The following is a 23,897-nucleotide window of genomic DNA, read 5'->3' as shown; positions in this document are numbered from 1 at the left end:
CAATCCCAGTCTTGGGAAACACTCCATTCCCCACCCCCAGGGCCAAAATGGCTGACAATCTTTTCTATTAACCACACAATCACAAACCCACGGGAACAATGGTGCCCTTCTCTTTTAGGTCAGAGTTCACGCTGGTCAATTTACATTCCTGAACCTTTTAAGGTTAAGTCTCCTTGCTTCATGGTCCAACCCACAAAGCACTTTGATAGGTAGGAATCTGTATTAAGGTGAAAATAGCTGGTAATGACCCAAGCATGACCCGATATGCCTAAAATGGACAGAAATTTCTCCATGACTGGAAGGAACCACACAGAAGTTGGGCAACAACACTTAGCAAGGTTACTGTCAGGGGAATTCAAAACTAGGGACAGAAGTAAGACTACAGGTCATCACGTGCACTATCAAATACTAAGGTTTGGGATTATGTTTTGAACAAAAAGATGAGAGAGGATTTAGGCGAGACGTTTCTACCAGCTTGGTAATTAAGCCATAAGGAAATTTCAGCCAGACACAAAATCTAAATTCAAAGTAGTAATTCAAAGCTGTAACTGGGAATGAAACCATTCCTATTATTAACCTTACAGAGAAGATTTGACAAATAATCTAGGGCAAGATTCCGGTAACATCAAGCACTAAACGAGTTTTATGTTTTGAGCCAGAGGTAATCACTAAAATATTTCTTTAAAAAAACTCATCTTTCTAAATGTGTGTCCTATTTATGGAACAATGAACAGTTTAAATCTTGAGAAAATCGTGTTCTTATAAACACTTATTACGTAAATAATAAAACATAAAGTAAAATATAATTTGTTTAAAATTTTCCAAACAAAAGATTTTACTGCTTAGGGAATGCCCTTTGCGCTTTAAACTATTAAATTAAGTTTTGTAATTAGTTGGGCTTTGTCATTAAAGCCATTTTCTATTACATGAGAAGACAATAGGACAGAGCTTTAGTGGTCAGATTAAGACAAGCGATTCCCATGACTCATAAACCATAGAACTTTGTAGCCAAGTAACCGAAGCATCTGCACCTGTCTTAGACTCAGATTGCTGCACGCATATGCAATTTCTGAAGAAAAATAGGCAACTATTCATTTTACAATTATATTGGAAGCATATGTATCATTCCCACTGCTTTATGTTGTAACTCTGGCCTAAACTTGTTGTGTTTTCTAAATTAATCCATTTAAGGATTAACATTTTAAGAACTATTTTGTTTATAACTAACATTAAGTTTTCCTTGCCAAATGCTTCCTTGGTAAACATGACTATCCAGTGAGTAAAAGCAATATCAGTTTCACCCAGCTAATGGCAACAATTACTGTGCTTTGGATTTTCAGGAAAAGATATTTACTACTTGTGCATAATACCTAGCTCTCTGGCAGAAATTCCAATTTGAAAAGTATAAAATATAGTCATATATATTTTAAATCTCTGATTCATATTCACAATAGGCAACCTGTGCAGATTATCTAAAATGACCAAATTGACTATTTCTGAAATATAATTTCATGGGTCAATGATAAGAAATATAATCACTTAAGTTTTGTCTATAAAGTTATGTTTTTCTTATTTCTTTCATTTCAAATTATATTTAATCATTTTACCACACAGTATATTCTTTTTGAAAAAAGCAGGTTTAAAGTTTTATTAGTGATTCAAGCATATTGATTCTTATTTATTAGAGTTTACAAAAATGCTGTTGTTACCCAGAAAATGGTTTTGACAAAGTTCTATAATCCAGAGAAATAGTCTATAGCTGAAAAGAAACTCAGAAAAAGGATGAATCTCAATTTGTGTTTTTAAAAATTTTTCTTCCTTAATTATTAGGGCTTGGTAAATTAAAATGTGTTCATATCTTTAAAGCATTTGAAATTCACAATAATATTTCAGAAAAGAGAGAAATTTTAACCCATTTTCACTTGCTTGAGTGTTAAATAAATATCTTCAAAAAGTACGTGTTTTGCTTTCATTTGTGAATTGTCTTACAGTTATTCTTTGTCATGTGTGAAATTTCGTCTTCCAGCTAGGTTATCTAAGCATGCCTATTCAGGTATTTAGGTTCGTATTTTTTTAGAACTGCCATTTTGAGTTTCTTTTTATAGTCTTTGGAGAAATGAGAGATTACAATCCAGCCTGCGAGACTGAACAGCCCCGCAAAGTCGGAAGAAATCAGGCAAATGTGTTGTCGTGGAAGCCAACAAGAATGTGTTTCTAAAAAGAAGACAGGATCAACGTTGCCACATGCCACTGATTCGGTATAGTAAAAGTACTCTGATTCAAATTAGTTTAAGCAAAGCCTGTGTGTATACCCATTCCCTTTCAGGCTCCACTTAAATCACAATGAAGAAATAAAAATGAGATCTGAACCCACGTAAACAAAGAGAATGAAAGCAGAGACCACAGCAGGTGAGCGATATCAACCAAATGTTGGAAGATGAAAAGTAAAAGGACGAGCAGCGAGCGAGTAGGCTTTGCTGAGAGGAGACAGCTCCAAGCATTCACAGGGAGGAAGCCCACAAGAACACGATTTAAAGCCACAACACAGCTCCTGCTGCAGATCCCTAGAAGGGATCAAGTATTGGAGGTGTGCCTCTGAAGGTTGGGGGGCCTCACAACAAAGGAACTGGGTGAAAATTTATATAAGGAAAAGATACATGCTCCAAATCACTTTCCAATTCCACATACCCCGAGATTACCCCTCCCACACCCTGGTAGAGAATACGAGTACAAAGAATTCTCCAGAGAGTTCAAAACAGAAGTTTGGTAGGTTTGCCAGGCAGAGCTGAAATTGGGGCTGACATTCCAAACTAAAATGTAGACTATTAAGTAAAAATGTTTCTACGAACAGTGGGACCCCCAGAGACTTCTCCCACTAGGTCCCAGAAAGCTGCTAGTCAGGTTTATGTTCTCCAAGTGGGAGAAAGGAGGAAACTGCCTGGGGCCAAGAGAAAAGACCTACAGACACCAAAGAAATAGCTAATTTCCTGACTTTTCCTACCTGGTGACCCTAAGGACACATGTACCACACATGCTTAAGTTTCTAGTCAACTTCACTTTCAAATGAGTTTGAATAGAAAGCCTCTAGCATGGAAGTCAAAGTCTAAAATGAATAGACAGAAAAAAGGTAACAGGAGAAACAGATATATTGCATAAAGAAGAGAACAGTCGCAGCTTTGTTTCCCTGGAAGTAGACTGTCAGATGGAGTTTACTCTGAAGTGTCCTTAAATGGCACCAAAGCAGGAATGGGCATGGGGAGAGGTCAAACTGTAGGGGTAGTCCCATGGTAAGCTCAGCCTGTCTCTGGGGCTAGAACCTCTCAGAGCTGAGCCAGTTGAGCCAACATGGCCCAGCATACAAGTCTCACAAGGAACACTCTTTAGATGTGGGCGATCCCAGAAAGAAGGTGATCTTCCGTCAAGGCAGTGGTCTGCAGCTGAGATGATCCACGTGGGGCTCACGGCTGAAGATTCTCTGCCCATAGCACTTCCAGCAGTGGGGGGCATCATGCCTTTCCTTAAAGGGGGGCCTGGGGGGCACATTCCAGTGTCCACTACAAAAAACTCCAGAGAAACTATAATAAATATCTTTACAGAGCTAAAAGAAAGTCTTATCTGGTGAAACACAAAAGAATGCTATCTAGGTTCGGTTCAGTTTGGGGTTTTTTTGTTTGTTTTTTTAACATGGAGTGATCTGAGGACATAAAAGAGCACTTGAAATTTAGACATAAAAACAAAAATTAAACAATAATACCACAGAAAGGGTGGAAGGTAAAAATGGAAAAGATAAGCCAGAAAATGAAACAAAGAGAAAAACTGGGGAAATAGCTTCAATAAAAGGAATTTGAAAAATTGGAGAAACAATTCAGGTTTAATATCTGAATAATGGCAGTTCTAGAGAGAACAGAAAACATGAAGAGAAAAAATAATGAAATAACTAATACATAAAAATAACACGAAAAAAATCACAAAAGGCATGTGTGTCCAAATTGAAAAGTCTCATTAAAACTCCAATAAAATAAATGAGAGGAGAAGTGACATCATTTTTTTTTGTGAAATTTCAAAACTCCAGGAATAAAGCAAAGATCCTGAAAGCTTTCAGAGGGAAAAGTAGATCCCATGTGCAGGATTAGGAATTCAAATAGCATTGGACTTCATAACAACAAAGTGGAAGATAAAAACTAATAGAATAACATCTTTAAAAATCGGAGGAAAAATAATTCCCATCCACAATACCAAGCCAAACTTCAATAAAATGTGAAGGTAGAAAAGGACGTTTTCCTCTCACTCAGCTTTTCTTAGGAACAATATGAGAATGAATTCCAGAAAAAGGAGAGAATAAACCAGGAAAAGCATGTGATTGAGGAAAGAGAAGCAAAGACAGGAAAGGATAAAGAGAATCCCCAGTTTGATAGTGAAGGGAAGACCCAGGACAAGAACTTAGTAGTAGGCATAAGAAGCACCTATGGTGGGTGCCTGGGTGGCTCAGTTGGTTAAGTGTCTGCCTTCGGCTCAGGTCATGATCCCAGGGTCCTAGGATTGAGCCCCGTGTGGGGCTCCCTGCTCAACGGGGAGTCTGCTTCTCCCTCTGCTCCTTCCCCCCACTCATTCTCTCTTTCTCTCTCTCAAATAAATAAAATTTAAAGGGAAAAAAAAGCACTGCCTGTGGTGTGAGGGCTTAGGGGGATTATATGTGACTGTATGAGAGGGGTTGTGCAGCTCTTTGAGATCTGAGGGATGAATCAGTACTACGTATATAAAAATAAGTTAATGACGGGGCACCTGGGTAGCTTAGTCTGTTAAGCACCTGACCGGCTCAGGCCCTGATCTCAGGGTCCTAAAATCAAGCCCCACATTGGGCTCCACACTCAGTGCAGAGTCTACATAAGTTTCTCTCTCCCTCTGCCCTCCCTGACTCCAGTGCACATGTCTCTCTCTCTCAAATAAAAAAAATCTTTAAAAAAAATTAAAAATTAAAAAATAAAAATCAGCTAATGAGAAAAATCATGCAATTTTTCATTTAGGAAAACAATTTCATTAGGAAAAAGAGAGGTCAGAGCACCCTGCTAAGCTCAGCTGTATACAGCATTTATTTTGTCATAATCAAGTTAACACTGAACATAGGTTAAATTAAAATGGAGACTGAACTGTATTTAGAGGATGAGGAAATAGGAAATACATGGTAAGTGGTATGGAGATGGTAGATAGGGCTGGATTCCTTTCTCCTGTAAGTGGAAGCAATAGAATATATCCGAGGCTTAATCACATACATATAAGAAAGAACAGCATAAACATGTTATTTAGACATTTGGAGTGATAGGCCAGAAGAAACAGCTAAACAAATTGAAAGTGGTTTTGCTTGTGCAGCAAGAGTTGGGATAACAAGTGGTGGAGCAGAATACTGCTGTTTTTCATTACATATTTTATAATACTTGACTCTACAGTATATAAATCAGTATAAAACTTATAAAAAATATTAAAGTTTCTGTTTCTATAATAATTTGAAAAATTTGATTTTATAATGCCACCGTTTAATCCACAAGCAATGAACCCACATTTAAGCATATTCTATCATACCTGGGAAAACAGAAATTCAGTGAACGGTTGCTGTTTACAGCTAGGCCTGGCTTTAATGATTTGATTTCCCTTGGCTCTGATGAAATACAATGGCTTTGTTGGAATTGACCCATTTTACCCTTCATCTCAGCTAACTTTTCTTCAGCCACCCTTAAACAAGAAGAAACAGCTGTTGGGAGTCTAAGTAAATTTAACTTTAATTTTGATTTCTTTCCAAATTCTACATTTAACCTGGATGAGTGAGTGAAGTGTTGATGGATCATCACATTCTCATGCTATAATTTATGTTCATGTCAGGCAAGCGAACACTGTTCATATATCAATGTGTCAGGTATTGTCACCTTAATAGAGTAAACAATTAAAAAGAAGAATTGTAACAACCATTTTAATGGGCTTCTCGTTCATTTATTTCATAGAAAAAAACTAAAACTGATTTGTGAAAATAAACTACCCATACTTCACCCCTGTCTTTCTTTTTAAAGTGATCCATCAACCAGACCATAACAAGTGTTTAATAAATCTATTTTATTCCCTTTATTTTAATAGGAAAATTAGAGAATGGATCCAAGTAGAGAAAAGGCCATTGTCTGGGTTCTTATGATCTCTTCTCCACAGGTCATGGATTTTCAAAGTTCTTAAAATTGCACATTATTAAAATTAACTGGGTTCCTTTTTCCAAATAAGATAACCCACCACCTCCCTCAAGTGGTCAATTGGATTAGTTTTCTGTTTCCAAAGCTGACTTGGTTTGTTTCCAAGAACTGTAGAGCCATGTATAATGGCTGGCCTGAACGGATTCTTTTTCTTGAATAAATTATTTGGCCTTTAGAGTGAAGGGAGTGAAGGAGGCAGATTACATTGAATTGTGCTGATATTTTAACTTCTCTAGGTCAAGATAAAAAGATGCTTACCCAGGGCTAGCAGTTGTTCATGATGCTTGCCAGCTCAAGGTCGCTCTCCCTCCAGACCTCTCCTTTTCTGCCCAAGGGCTTAACCAAAAGCCATCGTTTCTAGTTACTTAAGGTCTTGTACAATTTTTTTATTCACTCAAGTAGAGGTGCTAATTCCTGCTTCCTGAACAAATGGGCCTTTCAGTGATTATACACCACCTACCAAAACTTGTTTAGTAATGTTATTTCCTAACTAAAACTAAATACCTTTAACAATGTTTCCTCAGTAATCTGGGAAAGAAAGGAGACTAAGGCTGTCTTTCTGATGAGCAACAGTGAGTGAATTCTCATGAATATCTACAGTCAAATCATTTCAGGCCATTTAGTACCAAAACTTCAATTCAGGAGACACATATAAAAGTTACTGCTCTAAGTCATTAGGCTAATTTCAGTTCTAACAAGCCCCCAGAATAAAATATGCCAACAAGCATGTCTGTGGGGTATTAACTTGAATAAAAATGTATGAGTCGATGTTACCACTTAGTTACCATCCAAAAACATGAACATTGCTGTTCTTGTTTTTGGATGGTAACTAAGTGAAATTCTTTTTCTATTATGTTCACTCCTCAGGCTTCTGGAAGGATTGAAAGGATCTGTGAAAGAAGTCAGTCTGGGAGTCAGGTATAAGAGTAGACACAACTGAATAGAGTTTTGTTGCCTTTATTGTCTAAATAATGCTTATCCAAAGTTTTCAAATTGATTTACATAAACTAGCAATCAGCTAAATCTGATTTTTGAGGGCATTTCTAAGCTTTTTCTCTTTGGCCCCAATCACGAAAAAACTAACTCCTACTATAAAAATGGTAAGCCTCTCTGGTAATTTGGCTCTTCAACTGACGTCTCCATCGAGCCAAAAACCCAGGAATGAAAAAATGTCCACACATGCACATGAAATTTACCAAAACTATGTTTAGAAAAAAAAAAAAAGCCAAGTATGTAGGAGTAGAATGGAGAGGATCCTGAACACTCTAATCCCAAAATAGACCAAGCCATACCAAGGTCTCATTCTTCTCTACGTCAGTCTACTTCTAAAAAAAAAATATTGCATCAATTATTCTTGAGTGGAAGACCTGGGTTCATTCTTGCCACAATGCTATGAGTTTGAGACAGTAGGGTTGACAGACACAGGAAAAGTAGTCAATGATATAAAATATTGATATATTGATATGTGTCCCTACTGACTGAAGAAGGTAAGTGTGACTATCACAATTGTATAATTTGAAACCAGCCTGGGAAAGCTGCGTCAACCTTGCACATAATAGACTCCTTTTGACACCGTGTTCTATAAGGAATCACTGATCTGTGCTCCCATCACTACCACCGAGAAAGGATGTGGCTGGGGCTCACAGGTGCTTTATTCATCTCATTCACTCTGTTTCTCACTCTCACGTTTCTCAATTTGCTCTTGTTCTCTATTTCTTTCCTTCTGAAAACCCAAGAAACACAATTATAGCATGAAAGTTACAAGAGTGGCTCTACCTTCCACCCACAAAGAACTAAAAGGGCAGGACCGTATATAAGAAATGCCTTGAGTTCTCACAATGCTCTCACTACTCTTATACTTGGCCAACACCAACAGGTGAGGATATACACTGAAGAGGAAGAAATCTCTTTAGCGAGAGAAAACTTTAATTGAAGAGTTTTGACTCCTACTCAAGAGATTTGTGATAATCAAAGGGACTAAATACTGTTCCTATTTTACAAGAAGGGAAACTTCATTTATATTAACTTCCAGGGAACCAATATCTTGGTTTATTTTTTTGCGTAAAGTGCTATATAGGAAAGTGTGGTTGGAGATAGTATTGCTTTAGGTGCTTGGGGTGGAGACAAACACCAGCGTTTTCCTCATTATATGGGTAGAATGCCATAATGAAATTTCCATATTTTGGTAAATTGAAGGTCATGGCAGCCAAACAGATGTCAGGAAGTACAGATTCAAAATTCACACCCTAAAACGTCTAGAGGCTTTTTTGTGGCCTTCCTGAGGTTTAACCAGCAAAGACTCTAGATGTATGTGAAATGAGACCATTTCTTTGTTTTCTGTGACTCAGACTCTTCTGGGTTTGAAGTCCCAGTTTAGTAAAGAACTGAATATTGTGGCCTATTCCCTCATCCAGGACCCACCAACGCCATTCCTGAGGGTAGCCGCCTATGGGGAACAAGAGACAGTGGGAGTGAGGAGTACAGAAGGTGAGGCAGGAAAATGCACTGCCTGGGCTAGTGCTCCAAATTTAACCTCCTGATTCTGGAGTGGCTGTGGTGATCTGAGATCTGCATGTTTCACAAGTTCCCAGGACCACATTTTGAGTGGCGAGGACCAGGGATCAGGGTTTCTTACACTCTCTGTTGAGAAAGAATAAGTCTCCCACCAACCCAATCCCATGTAGAACTTTGCTCTGATTTTTCTCTGATATTCTTCTGGGCCACAGAAGGAGTCCACAGTTACACACTAATCCCTTCAGCAGCATACCAAGGACCAGATGCACAGCCAGAAATTCTACTGGGTTCCAGGATGGGTGTTTGAGAAAGAAGACAGAATGAACCCCTTGCTTCACTGCTTAAGGCCACACAGTCTCTCTAACACATTGGGGAATACTGGGTTCCTTTGGTTTTCCTGAAAACAGCCGCTGATGCTAGCCTTGTATTTAGAGTCAGATTTAAAATCCACCCACAGCCTATTCTTTTTAAAGAAGCAAATCATGAATTTGATTTTCCATATGCTTCTCATCTGTGGGGTCTGGTCACCAATTGACTCCTCGTAGTGTGTTTGCCCCCGATGCCTTGCAGTCTCTGCAGATGAAATTCGAGAATTGTCTGGTAACTGTAGCAGGACAACTCCTCAGACCAGTGACTTTCCAAATAACCTCCTCATTCCTCTCGTATTCAGAGAACGGGAAAGAATTCCAGAGAGCTATGTGAGGGTGAATAAGGCCCAGAACTGTCATTTACTATGACCTGACAGAAAGGTGGAAATGGAGAGAATGTTATTCAATGCTTTCTTTTTCCCCACTGTCCTAATCTCTCCTCAAGGATGTTTTGCCAAGACAAATAATATATTTTACCTGAAGCATCTCCCATTTAAACTCCTTTGCCATAAACGGGCACTTCAAACTTAATGAGAGCCAGAGAACTCTTTTACTAGACGGTGATCTCCTTGAAGGCAGGAATTCTGCTACCTCATTTACTGCTGTATCTTCAGCACCCAGAACAATATCTGGCACACAGTAGGTGCTCGGTAAATACCTATTGGTAGTTGGCCAACCATAAGATTAGCGAAGGTACTGTGAGAACTCATGGTGTATCATACATATGTCTACATACCACACACATACTTAACCAGATCCAGTTCACCTCCTGCCAGCCTTCTCTGACTCTGCTCACATTTTATCAACTCCTTTCTCTTCTGCATGGATTTATTTCCTACTTCGTATCCTCAACTCCCCTATATCCCTCCTCTGTTTTGCATTTTCCCTGATCTTGCATATATCAGAGACAAATTTGCAGCACAAGTTTAGAAAAAATGTACAGTTATGGCATCACTATCCTTTCTAAGGACACTGCATATAGCCACTGAAGGATCCTTCATCTACAGCAGGACAAACTAAATTTAAAGACTGACTTAAGCAAAATAAACAAACACATTACTGATTCAGTCTACCCATTCCCAATGTTGATGAAACCATAAGAAATCAAACTTTGTCTCAGAAAAAGTTACTGCTTTATGTACATGATGCCCACAATTACATAATCTCATCTATTTTATTAAAATGGGATTTTTCCAAACTATATCCTTTCCCAGAATCTGACAGACACCCAATCCTGCCCCAGCTCAGAACCACTCTTTAAGAGTGTTATAAGGAAGTCCCTGTTATAGATGAGGAACATGACACTTCTATGATGTATTAGAGTAGAGAAATGATTGAGAATCACCCATTCTAAAAATGGGTTCTTTGGGATACTCCCAGGCTGCCCATTCCTCCTCTCTGCCCCACAGACAAAGGGCTGACATCTTTTTATAGCATCCCATGTTTTGGACTCTCCCTTTCACTCCACAAGCAAAATATACCTCTCCTGTGTGTGTCCCCTTCCTGCAGAGCTCTTTCTAAGAGCAAAATAATCCAGTATATTTAGTCCATGAACAAAAAAGTATTTGGTCTTCTCAGACATCTATTTGCACATTGCCAATAAAACTAACTAGAAGGAAGGGCACTCAAGATGGGACTTCGGGCCCTGTGGAATGGACGCGGGGGCTGTATTGCTGATGTTTTCACTATCTTCAACAGCACTAGGTAGTGCTAGGTAGACTCCTTTTCCATCCCAAGTGCAGGGGGCTCCCGAACATGGGACAGTTCATCCTGACATGCCTGATAGGCTTCTTACTGGAGCAGAACTTCCTTGTTCAGACACAGTGTGAGTCAGAACACTGTTCATCCTCTCTGCCAGCTCTTGTGCTAACAGTTCAGGCAACTCAATTATTTGAATCTGACAACTAGACAAAAAGTTTCAAGCTTTGGTTCCATTATTTCATATACCCTCTGCAATCTGGAAATAGTGGAAAAATCCCACCAGCCAGTGGGAAAACTTGTGAACTGGAGTAGTGGGTGAAGTTTTCATTAACCCACAGCAAATTCCAAATACTCTCAGGAGAAATCACATTCCAACCAGCATCACGCCTACTTTTGTTGTTCTTTAAATTTTCCACAGCATTAACAGGGGTATGAGAATTTTCATAAGTCCGGAGTATGTTCTAACTGAAGTGGTCACGCCACAATTTAGCAACAGCCTCCAAAAAAAAAAAAAAAAGGGCACTAGAAATAACTTCTATTAAATGTCATGAGAGTTTGTAGGTGCAGATCACTGGTTCAAACTAACTATGTTTGCTATCTGTTGGCATATAGGCTGAATCAAAAGCCAGGTATATGAATGTAGAAGGTGCTAATAATTCAGAACCACAGAGACTCCAGACCCATAAAGGTAATTTTTGCGAAGTCAGTCTTGTTGTTAAAATACATACATACATATTTATTTATTTGTTTATTTTAAGGTGAATATATATAAAGGTAAAGGTAAGATGGAGTTATCTGTTATTTTTTATGGAGCTAAATTTTAATATCACATAACATACTTTCATCTGATATCATGGTTTCAAAGAGCAAGAAAGAGGGGTGCCGGGATAGCTCAGCATGTTAAGTGTCCAACTCTTGGTTTTGGCTCAGATCATCATCTCATGGATAGTGGGACCACCTTGGAACTTGGCTGGGACCCTGCTTGGGGATTCTCTTCCTCTGCTCCTCCCTCCACTCACACACGCATTCTCTCTCATAAATAAATAAATCTTAAAAAAAAAAAAAAAAGTAAGAAAGATACAAAATGCCCTGAGGATTAAAGTAAGGAAACGACTATTTCTGATTTGTTTGATTTCCAAGCTTAATCCATATTTCTGTACCACTCATCACTCAGTTACCCCCAATGCCACCACCCCCATTCATCCTATCTCACTGTAACCCTGGGAAAGACATTTTCTATTTGAAAAGTTCTAAGAAAAGGGGAAAACTTGACCCTTCTATTCAGCTTTAGAATACAGACTGTTTTCTTTAAAGATGAGGGGTGAGATTCAAGAAATATTCTGGAAATTTTTCTCCAAAATCAAATAAAATAGCCATACTAGAATGCTCCAATCAAGTTTTTGATGGGAAGCTTTTAAATATTTATTTATTTATTTATTTGAAAGAGAGAGAGAAAGAGAGAGCGTGTGTGTGTGTGTGTGTGCGTGTGTGTGTGTGTGTGTGTGTGTGCACAAGCAGGGGGAGGGGCAGAAAGAGAGGAAGAGAGAGAATCCTCAAGCAGACACCCCGCTGAGTGCAGAGCCCAACATCAGGCTCCATCCCAGGACAGTGAGATCATGACCTGAGCCAAAATCAAGAGTCGGCTGCCCTATCAACTGAGCCACCCAGGCACCCCTGATAGGAAGCTTTTCAAATTCAACTTCCTCCCGTTTACAAAAGACTTAAGAAAGCTGAGAAGATGTATCAAACATTGTAAAAAATAGATATCTTGTTAATAAGAAAAATATATCAGTTTAGTGATTTCTTTATCCAGAAAAAGATGCATAATAGAGTGGCTCAAAGAAGTAATCGCAAAAATACCCTACACAGGTAGCCCATGTGAGTAGGTCAGAGATAGGAGCACAAGGGACAAAAAGTTGTACAATAGGGGAACGCGTTTCAATAAAAGAGAAAGAATGCAATCAGAGAGGAAGTGTCCTACTTCACATTCTGACCAAGGCTAGAATAATTCGGGAGGATGTATTTGTTGAGTCTTCATGTGATTCTGAGCTATGTGTGAAGAAAGAATCACATCCTTTCTAGAGACTCTCTGCAGACCTGATGAAATGAGGCCATGGCCCACCCTCAATTAAAGATTCTGCACAGGGATTCTGCTACACAGTGGGAAAGACAGATGTCCAGCCAGATTGATATTTCTCCGCTCACATAACTTCTTGGACTAACACTCAAGTAACAGACCAAGGTGACATCTTATTCTAAATATCTCTCTTCTTCGATGTGACAACACAGAAACCCCCTCCAATGACAGAATTTTGGCTCCTCAGCTAAACTTAATGATGCAGAAATGATTCAGGACATGGAGACTGAGAAAAGAAAGTGCTGTACTAAGCAAAAAATGTTTAAGTAAAATACATTTTTTCTTTATTTTAATCAAGTAATTCAATCACTCCATAAATGTAATCATTTGCTTGTGTTCTCATTGGTACTGGAGAAAAAAAAATTTAACCTTAAAAAAATGCAAAATTAGTCTTTATAAACACAGTTTCTTAAGGTCTGACTTGAAAAACTGTAACATAAAAGAATTTCCCCATAATGGTATTGTCACATCGTCTACTCTTGTGACAAACTGTTCTCTGACTATTCCTTCCCCAGTCCTCACAGTAAAGGTACTATAATGGAAGTTCCAGAAAAAAATTCTGTTGGCTTCAATTTTTCTTAAATCAGCTACAGTTCAACAACCTGAAATAGTTAAAAATAAATTGGAACTTGTTTGGTAACAATCATAGCATGTGGCTAATTGTGCTCACCCAGTCAACACCAGCACCAAGTTGTGATGAAATGAAACCATCCCGCTAAAATATACACCTCCACACCCCAGGACTCTCGGGATGCGATGTCCTATCTATCACTCGCCAGGGGTTACTTCCTTCTTGTTACCACAAACACTCTCATTGTCAGAGGTCTGAGTGAGACTTGAGGAAAAAAACTGTGAGTGAACCTTGCTTTTAGCCCCCAGAATGCAATAAAAATACATACAGTCACCTTCAATAATTACCTCTTTATACCTTTATCCTCCTCAGAATAATTTTTGGTGGATTTAAGTAGGTAAAACCAAATAGTTTTGACTTCCTCTCTTTCCACAGTAATGACTCATCTTACATCCAAAAGAAAGCAGTGTTTATAGCATCAGAAAAGGAGGTAAAAGTTCAAGTAGTATACCTGAATGGTTCTCAGTCCGCTCATTAAAAATTACCTAGGACATGAAAAAAAAAAAAATACCATCCCTGGAGCTTCTCAATTAGTTGTTCTAAGGAAAGACCCCCAAGTCACTGGCATTTTATCAAAGGTTTTGGGATGATTTTACTATGCCATGTGAGCAGGCAGTTTTCACTTTATTGTTTCACTTACTTTCACTTATTAAAATACGTTTTCGACTATGTTCAGCAAAATTAAGGCTGGAAAAAATCTTGGAGATCATCTAGTTTGTGCTTCCCAAACTTGGATAAGCATGCAAAGCACCCAGGGAGCTTATAAAAACTCTAGATTCTGTGTCTGGAAGGGGATGATTTGAGCTAATTCAGTCCTAACAAGCTCTCAGCTGACTTCGATGTGGCTGGTCTAAGGACCAGACTTTGAGCAGCAAGGAAGTTCTTCCCCCTTAGCTGTGACAGAACAAGAAACTGAGATCCAGAGACACTCTTCTTTAAGGTAAGACAGCCAGCAAATGAACAAAATGGCACCAGAACGTACATAATGACTTCTAGTCCAGCAGCTACTACATCGAAGAAAGCTTTATTTCTTTAAAAAAAAACAATTAATAAAAATATTCTCATTTTCTGTAGAAAACGGGGGGGGGGGGACTAAACTTTGCTATAATGGGATTTTGGCCATTTAGAATATAAAAACTGATTTATGGTGTGTGGTTATTGTAAAGAAATTAGGGAGATGGCTATGATTAACCAGTCAGAGTCCATTTTGTGTTTTTTTGTTTGTTTGTATGCAGGAGGTATAAATATATGGTAAGAGAATAAAACAAACTGAACAGAAGAGAGAAATAAACAAACCACGTACAATAGCACACGAAAGCACCAAGAGGGAGAAAAGGAAACAATAACAGAAAATAAAAGAGACCAGGCTGACAAAAGGAAAATAAGAATAAAAGCAGAGAGCTAGAAAATTAAACACAGATTCTAGAATAGAAGGAAAACATAGCAGCATAGAAGGAAAAAAAAAAAAGGAAAGAAAGGAAAACCCAATGGGATAGAAGGATTCCTGGAAAAAGACCATATAAAATAAATCATAAGAATAGCAATCATGGGAAGGCGGGGTACTTAAGAGTCAGAAACACAAATACGTATAGAAAAATATTTGTCTTATTTGGTATTAAAGGCCAGAAAAGAGGTTGTATTTCATTTATCATGGTTTTTATGTTTTTCTGATTATATTTTCAAAATAATAAAAATTCCAATTTCTCTGTAACCAATTGGAACCTGAAAGATGGGCATCGTCTTGGGCAAAGAAGCAAGAACTCCTTCAGAAGAAGAAATCCTCTAGGTAGAAGAAGTTGAAGAGAGGACAAGGTTTAACTAAATCCAAAAGCATTCCATTTTTCGTACCCAGAAACTTTTTTCATTGCTAGGTGACCGTATGTTTTACCATAGTTCAGGATACAGTCTTCTTGAAAGCCACAGCTCCAGCTCGACAAACGGCTCCAGGCAGTCAAGACCAACAGTACTGGAAAACATCTCCCCTTGACATGCATCTATGACATGCCTACCTCGTGTTGCCCATCCTGTCAGTGTTTCAGACACGGGCAATTCTGAATCCAGTTCTTGTCAGAAGTACTAAGGTTGTGGTTTTCGGGAAGTCCATTTATGTACTTATTTTCACTGGCCATTTCCATTCCCTGTTTGTGGCTCGTTTCCAAACAAAAACAAAAACAAAACTTGGAACCTCAAGGAAAAAAATTAAAATTGTTGAAGCTTGCTTTCCTATAGATCAGACATTGCAAAATCAAATGCCTACGAGGACAGAGAAGGTCATGTCCATGAGTAAAGCTGGCCTGCATTAATAAGAACATGCGCATCCCTCTGAACGTGGCTCCATGCACCCAGCTCCAGTGTGTTCTGAAATGCAGAAATGCAGGCCCAGTGCTGCCCCAGGTAGCTGTTTCACAAGAGATGCAAGAAATGCAGATTCTTATGGGCAGTCTCCTGATTTCTAAATGTTGATAACTCATTCAACTTTTTGTTGCTATTGTTCTGAAAGAACTGTTTGCGGTCTTGTTTTAGATCCTGCTTTTTCTTCAAAGAAGATGGAAAGTTATCTGAGGGGATCAAAAGGTAAAGGGGTGAGCATGATGGTATGAGACAAGTGGACTCACCACAAGTAGACCCCCCTCAAAAGCAGAAACGTTTTGCACTTTTAGAAGACATCTTTGCATCCCAGGAAAGTGATATGATGACAATTCTCATGTGAAGGCCTGCAGGATCAGTAGCATACTGCCGGCAGAAGGGTAACCTCCCTACTAGCACTTGTTCTTGTATGTCTGGGAGCCTTTTCTTTCCTTTCACCAATATGTTATTCATGTTATTTATAAGAATAAGTTTGGTTCTTAGATTTTGACTTGAAATCCCCTGGGTAAACACTTTCTCCTAGGAGTCAAAGCCTGCTGGAGAAGCCATAGAGAAGAGCTCATGACCCTGGCACAGATTCTAACTATGCAGATTGCCTGAGGTGAGGGGCAAGACTGCCAATAGAGGGGGAAGATTTCCATGGCCTCATTATTCAGCATTAGTCTTCGCTGATAAAAAGATATGTTTCTTCACATGATAATCTGCTCCTAGAGTTTCCTGAATGCCCTGCTGTGGCTGACTATCATAAGGCCCGTGTCAGTCTTCCAAAACACATCTGAAACCATCCAGGACACATTCCAGCTGTAAATGGGAGGCACTGACCCAAGTCCAAACAAAAACAAAAATCATCCAAAACCTCCTTTCTTTCCAACATCACAGGCCTCTGAATGATATGTTTAGATTCTCCCAGGCTGGAGTTCTTCCAGACGGGGCTGGAAACCAAAGTTACAGTGAATATCGCTGCTGATTGATTACAAATCAGTAAACCTACCTGGAAACACATGTCTAAGGTAGGAGGAAGAAGGCCAGCCCATAAGCATATGAAGACGAAGAAACACATTTTTGTGCTGATCGCTTGCATAAATTTAAGAAACATTAATGATTAAGCACAGACATATGCACGAACATCGCCTTCTCAAAATTCACTGATTCCCACACTTTATTTTTTATTTAGGTTGTCCACAGAAGAGCAAATTAGTGGTTTAAGAACTAAAAGAATGTGTTTACCGGGTGGTGGCTGCTGAGGTACATCATACACGGATAAAAACTCCACCTTTTGACTCACTTTGGTGTATACCTTTGTTTCAAAATTTCGCTTGAAGGAAATTACCTGAGTCAGTTTCCTGACAGACTCCTGTCAACCAGTTACTTCTGTTATGCTTCACCTAAAAGAAATCTGTTGATTGGAGATGGAGGTGAGGTTGTAATTATCATTTGTCATTAACACCTTCTATAGTTCTCAGTAGAAGGACATCAACCAGGGTGTCTGCTGTGTTCAGGTTAGGATTAAGCATGTCTAGTCATGTCTGTGGGGGGGTGGTAGCAGAAGGGTCAGAAGAAAATGTAGGGGTTCTGACAAGAGTACATTTGACTAATGAGCCTCCTGGAAAAAGTTTACATGGAGGGAACTGAGAAGAAACGAGCTCAGCGGCCCCATGAACAGCAGGTAGAATAGTGCTCAGGAGCATGGCCCGTCCATTGCTGAGATGGCTGTTATTTCTTAGCTCTCCATCACTACTGTGGTTTCTGTCTAGCCCCCTGTGGCCTGGGGCATGAGTTCTACAAAGATGGTGGCTCTTCTTTCAGGTGAATAAGTTGTTCACACACACACACACACACACACACACACACACACACAATTCTGAGACACATTGAGGGAGATACAAAAGTATGAACAATTAATTTTCCCCAATGAAGAACAGCATGCCACTAAAATGCTCACAGTCCAGTGGGCCTCAGTAATAACTAAACTCTCCTCCAAAAATGTATGATAGCTTTTTGTTAATTGAAATGTATATCCGAAAAGAGTTGTTGAAGTCATAACCCCTGGTACCTGTGAATGTGCCCTTATTTGGAAATAGGGTTTTGTAGATGTAAATTATGGTGAGGTCATACTGGACTAGGACAGGCCCTTAATCCAGCGTGACTATTGTCCTTGTTAGAGGGAAGAGACACAGAGACGAACACACAGAAACAACGCCACATGACAGTAGAGGTGGAGGTTGGGGTGATATAGCTTCAAGCCAAGGAGCTGATGGCCACCACATGACACTAGGAAGAGGTAGGGAGGCTCCCTCCTTCCAGTTTTCAGAGGAAGCACAGTCCTGCCTACATTTGGACTTCTAGTCTCCAGAATTGTGAGATGATGAATTTTCATTATTTTAAGCCATCCAGTTTGTAGTTCTTTGCTATGGCAGTCCTAGGTAACTAATATACAAATCAAAACCAATAAAAGTTGATTCCTCTCTCCTATGACAGTTGAAGGTGGGTCTTCCTAGTTGACAGGCAGCCTTCCTTGGTACTCAGTATCCAAGCTCTTTCCATCTTGTGGCTCTGCCATCTGCTAGGGCAGATGCCAACATACCACAGCCTGTGCCTTTTTTTTTTTTTTTTTTTACTACAGTTCACACACAATGTTACATTAGTTTCAGGTGATTTAACAAGTTTATACATTATGCCATGTTCACCACAAGTGTAGCTGCCATCTGTCCTGTTACAATATCATTGACTGCATTCCCATGCCTCTTTTTTAAAATAAATTTTAATGGGAACACAGGGGAATTTATGCATTTACCCACTGTTTATGGTTGCTCTTGCACAACAGCAGCTGAATTGAATACTTGGAACAGGGACCATATGACCCTGAAGACCTAACATATTTATAGTCTTGCTCTTTCCAGAAGAAATGTACAGCTCTCTGTCCCAGAGCATCATCATCATTTGCATCTAACCAGCATAAAGGGAAAGAGAATATGGAGGGGGCAAGGCAGATCTTCCCAGCAATGGCACATATCACTCCCAAATAGCTAGCATTGTCTAGAAATTAGTTGCATGGTTCACACAAGATGCAAGGATGACTGAGAAATGTAATAGAGCTATATATCCAAGAGGAAGAGAAAATGAATATCCTGGAGAACAACTGGCAGACTCTTCCCCTCGACATCAATAAAAGATGTCACCTACATCAATGCAGTGGCAGCTGCCATGAAGGGCCACCTATATGTGGTTTCATGGAGTCCAGAAGTTTAAAGAAGACATCACCAAAGGGAGTCAAAGCCAGTATGGGCACCAAGGGAAGAGACATTAAGCTGTCCCATTGTAGCTGAGAATGCTGTTTTCCAGAGCACACAGGCCATACTCTCTGGGGACTTCCAATAGTAACTAATGAGAGAAAGAGGCCTTTCTGGAGAGACGTTCCACAATAGCAGGTGGGAGATAAAGCCAGAGAAATTGTTTTCTTCCTGTAATTGTGGCTCTGCATTTGCTCCAAGCTTGGTGTGGCCTTAACAACCTGGTTTATACCAAATATAAAAATAAGTAAAACACATTTAGAAGTTTTAAAAATTATGGTACCATTTGGGAAAACTCATCTCCAATTTACCCACCATTTTCTGAATCTTGCCTATATATTAAGGATCCAGAGTATAAAGTAGTCCTAAAGAATATATGAAATAATCAACTTAGGCACTAAAGAGCAACAATTGCTAATATCCTTAAAAAAACAAACAATCAGATATATCGTGTGCCTCCTAGTCATATAGTCTAACACTCATTTGCCTGTAGTTTTCCCTCATCTTTCCCACACCCTCTTAATCCATGGAGTTCATTGCTTCAAGAAAAGGGCAAAGCACAGCTGAGAACAGCAATCACCAATCAGCTTACAGTTTTACAATACAAGATTTTACACCCATAGCAAGACTATTGCCTGGATGCTAAGGCTTTTGATTTAACAGGAGCCAGGCTTTCTTGAGAAAGGAAAGGGCTTTACTGAAACTTCCCAAGGCTGAGCATTTTGCATACAAAAGCCAAGCTCAAAGGACTCAGATCAATAGTTAAATGTCCTAGAGTAGAAAAGAAACAAGATAGGACCACAGTCATTTCCTAGAGGACAGGAAGTGAAAAGGAAAAAAACATTTCTGTGCTAGAATAAATGGCAAGAGGAAGAGAGGGACAAGGTATCAGATATGAGGGATCTACTTCCCTCCTCTCCACTCAGAGTTCCAATCTCAGGGACAGAGAGGTCAGTCAACAAGAGAAGCACCCACATAGGTTTAGGAGCATCTGAGGAGCCATTGTTGATGCTCTGCTTTCCTGGGCAGAGACTGAGCCCATCACAAACCCTCCTGAGAAGTTCTGCATTTGGAACAGCACAGCATCCAAAATGGCAGCAGGAGGAGACACGAAATACAGTCTCCACAGCTAAGGAAGTTGCCTGGGTATGAGCTGAAGGACCAGCCCCACAGAGGTTCCCACATTCCAGGTACACAAGGATCAGTTACAGAAATTAGCAGGATGCTCAAAAGACGAGTCATGTACTGGGACCAGGAAGCCAGGCACAGCATGGTGAGATCCACAGGGACCAGGAGGACAGCAAATAAATCATCTTTAAGCCCCCATGCCACTGCTATGATTGCAGGTGACCTCTCACCTTGCTCCCAGACCACTGAGGGAAATGAAAGAAATCCTCTTAGACGCCCTTTATTGAAAAATGACCAACCTTTGAAATGATAGGTAACTAAGATATCTAATTGTTGCTAAAAAAAAAAAAAAAAATCATTAGATCAAATTGAGGCTACTGGGCTGGAAGAAATTAAGTTATAACCCTCTAGGCAGAGAGGGGCCTGAAGAGTAAAATTGAGACTGATTCTTAAAAAAAAAAATCACATTTCTGCCTTCCTAAATTATGTATAAATTTCAATCTGCTACAATAGATAAAACTTTTCCATACACATGCACAAGTTTTGCTGCCTTTTAGCACTGATATCTGACATTATCCGGACAACACCACGATCATAAAAATTGCTAAGACAATGAAATATGACACTTGCAGAAATTTTGAATCTCCCAAGTTTTAGAATTCTATGTGTGAGATAATAATACATCACAAAAGTTGAAAGCTTATTTGACAAGTGGAAGATCTGGTTTTATTTAAAATTCCAAAATTTGATTCCAAAATGAGGGGGCTTTTAAAAAGAGGCAGATATCAAGAGAAAGGTTTAATTGCCAGGAACCTAAGAGTGGCATACACTTCTCCCTCGTGCTAGTGGTACCAATGTGGAGTAAACATGCTTGGCATCTGCTGGGCTGCCTCAAAGACACGAGACCGAGTATGGGAGCTCCAATGTCATCGAAGCAAGAATGACTCACTGACAGTAGCCCAGCCTGGGTATGTCACTGGAAAAGGATTTCTGGTCGCACATCGGGTCTTTTCAGCCCCACCCACACACATGGTTAACAATCATCGTCGGCACATCATTTAAAAATACAACGTGCAAAACATGCAATGTGGAATACAATGCTGAAAAAGTTAGACATTAATAAGACCGAGGTGGTGAGTGGATGCAGACTGACAATTTGAGTGGTCTTTTCCCACTCTATTATCTGTGATGTGGTTGTGTGCAGATTTGGTTTAACAAGTTTATAAACAAATCAATCTGCCCTTAGCAACTAAGAGATTAACCCAGCTATATAAAGAAAGCACGACCACTAAGAATGTTCCCTAGTGTTTTTTAAAGAAAGGCTTAAAGTAACAGTATCTTCTTAGTTATATTTTTATATTATAACTGATAGTATAACGTGTATATTTTAATCTTATGTCAAGTGTAAGTACATGATCAAAACGTGGATTTACTCTTATAGGAGTTCTGGAACTAAATAAAGTACGTCAGACTAAAACCAGATCAGACATCATTTCAGTTTATTTCAATGTCAAGAGTTTTACCTATTGGTTCCCACAAATTAGCAACATTTGGACTAAAACACACTTCAGGGAAATGTTTAAATGTTTTATGTTTTATATGTAAATTTGTTTTATTATTCTTAAATAAAGAGTTATTAGCCCTTTTAAAATGAAATCAGTTGTCCCAATAGGGTCTGTCTAAATCTCATAAATGTTAATAGCCTTAAAGAAAAAACATTCCTGAACTCTCGTCTGATATTTCCAAAATATAATACCATTGAGCAGTTGAATAGATTCCTAACGCTTCCAATTAACATGCCTGCAGATCTTTGATAGGTACCTATATTTTTAGCAACATCTGGAGTTGTGAACATCATCTAGCATCATTCCTTCCATCTGCAGATGAAGTACTGAGGATCCGAGAAATTCGGTCGCATTCTTTGGATCAGAACTGGGTTTAGACTCCAGGTCTCTGAAAACCAGTGGAGGGACCTCGTACCCTCTTCCACAGCTGCCTCAGGTAGAATTCCTACACCAGCCTTTACTGTTTGAATTATAATAGCAGTGACCAAGGAAGGCCAAAAAGTGAATGCATTGAGACAACAAATCAAGACCGAGATTGGAACAATATCAAAATCAACACAACTGCCATTTTCTCTCCTGAGACTACCATACAGAACCTAAAGTTTTGGGGTCCAAGACTGGAAAGAGTACATAAAATCAACCCCGGCCTGGCTCCAGCACCGCTCTACACATTAGCCTGAGAAATAGTTGTTCTCATTTCTTTTGTAAAGTATTCAACCCTGGAAAAACAGTTAATACCACTCTCTATTCATTGTAATCTCTTAATTCCCATTGTCTTCTTCAAGCCTGAGGCATGTGTGTCTCAGTAATCCTTCCATTTAGTAACCATAATCTGCAATCTCTCCTCCTAATGCCAGTAATCCTTGGATTCTACTCAGGGCAAGGGCAGTAACTTCCCAAGTCAATGTCTTGTCTTTTTTTCAAACACATTATCAAGTTAAAGACAATTCTCTTTGGCCATCAGAGGGTGAAGTGCATTTGTGTCCATTGTCCTCTTCCTCATTATGCATTTTCTTTAAATGGTTTCAAAAATTGTAAACTTGCTGACTGATTTTTTTTTCCAGCCACTTGATGAAATGCATTAATCCAAAATGAGCCAGCACAGTACAACCTAATTCGCATTTCAGAAAGTCATAAAGTTTCATTCAGCTAGCAGTTTTAAATTTCTCTGTGTGGAGAAACACACTCCGCTACCACCCTTACCTCGCTTGTTTCCCCAGAAAAAGAGAGAGAAAACAAACCAACAAAACCAGAACACATGGTGCCTGCAACAGGGAAGGAGAAAGAAAAAGATGCTTTAATGAGAAAGGGTTAGAAGAGTGAATAAAAGAGTAGGCAAAGAAAGAAGATAGTAGACAAAAGCGGCCATTTTTTTCAAGAAACTGAAGGAGGGTATTAAGAATGTGGGAAACGTAACACTAAGGGGAGAGAGAGGGAGATGGTGAGCAGCTTCCATGACACTGTCTAACCTACCTTAATCATCACTTGGCTCTACCCCGACCTCTTAGTCTAAGGTAATAATTATAACAAGAAAGTTAGCAATTTCATGTCAGATGTGGAAGAAAGTAAATAATGAAGTTCCTTGAGAGAAAGAAAGAAGGTAAAATAGAAAGGAGAGAGAGAGAAAGGGAGGGAGGAAGGGAGGAAGAAGGAAGGAAGGAAAAGAAAAAAAATGTTAAATAATTAACATTTATTAACAAATAATTAACATTAATTAACAAATAATTAAGGATCAAGAATGTTTGGGTCTTACTTTAAACCCTCAACTTACTTGCTAAGGGATCTTAGGTAAGTCTCATGACAACTGAAGTCTCATAAATAAGATGGAAAATTATGTAGTTCTTTCTCAAAGGCTTCTGAGGTATTTTAATTAGTAATTTAAAAGTACCAGGGCATGGAGCACCTGGGTGACTCACTCGGTTAAGCACCAAACTCTTGGTTTCAACTCAGGTCCTGATCTCAGGAT

This window comes from Ursus maritimus, unplaced genomic scaffold (assembly GCF_017311325.1).
Source record: "Ursus maritimus isolate PB19 unplaced genomic scaffold, ASM1731132v1 scaffold_13, whole genome shotgun sequence".
Classification (NCBI taxonomy): Eukaryota; Metazoa; Chordata; class Mammalia; order Carnivora; family Ursidae; genus Ursus; species Ursus maritimus.
The sequence above is the reverse complement of the archived record's forward strand: the minus strand, read 5'-3'. Positions refer to the sequence as shown.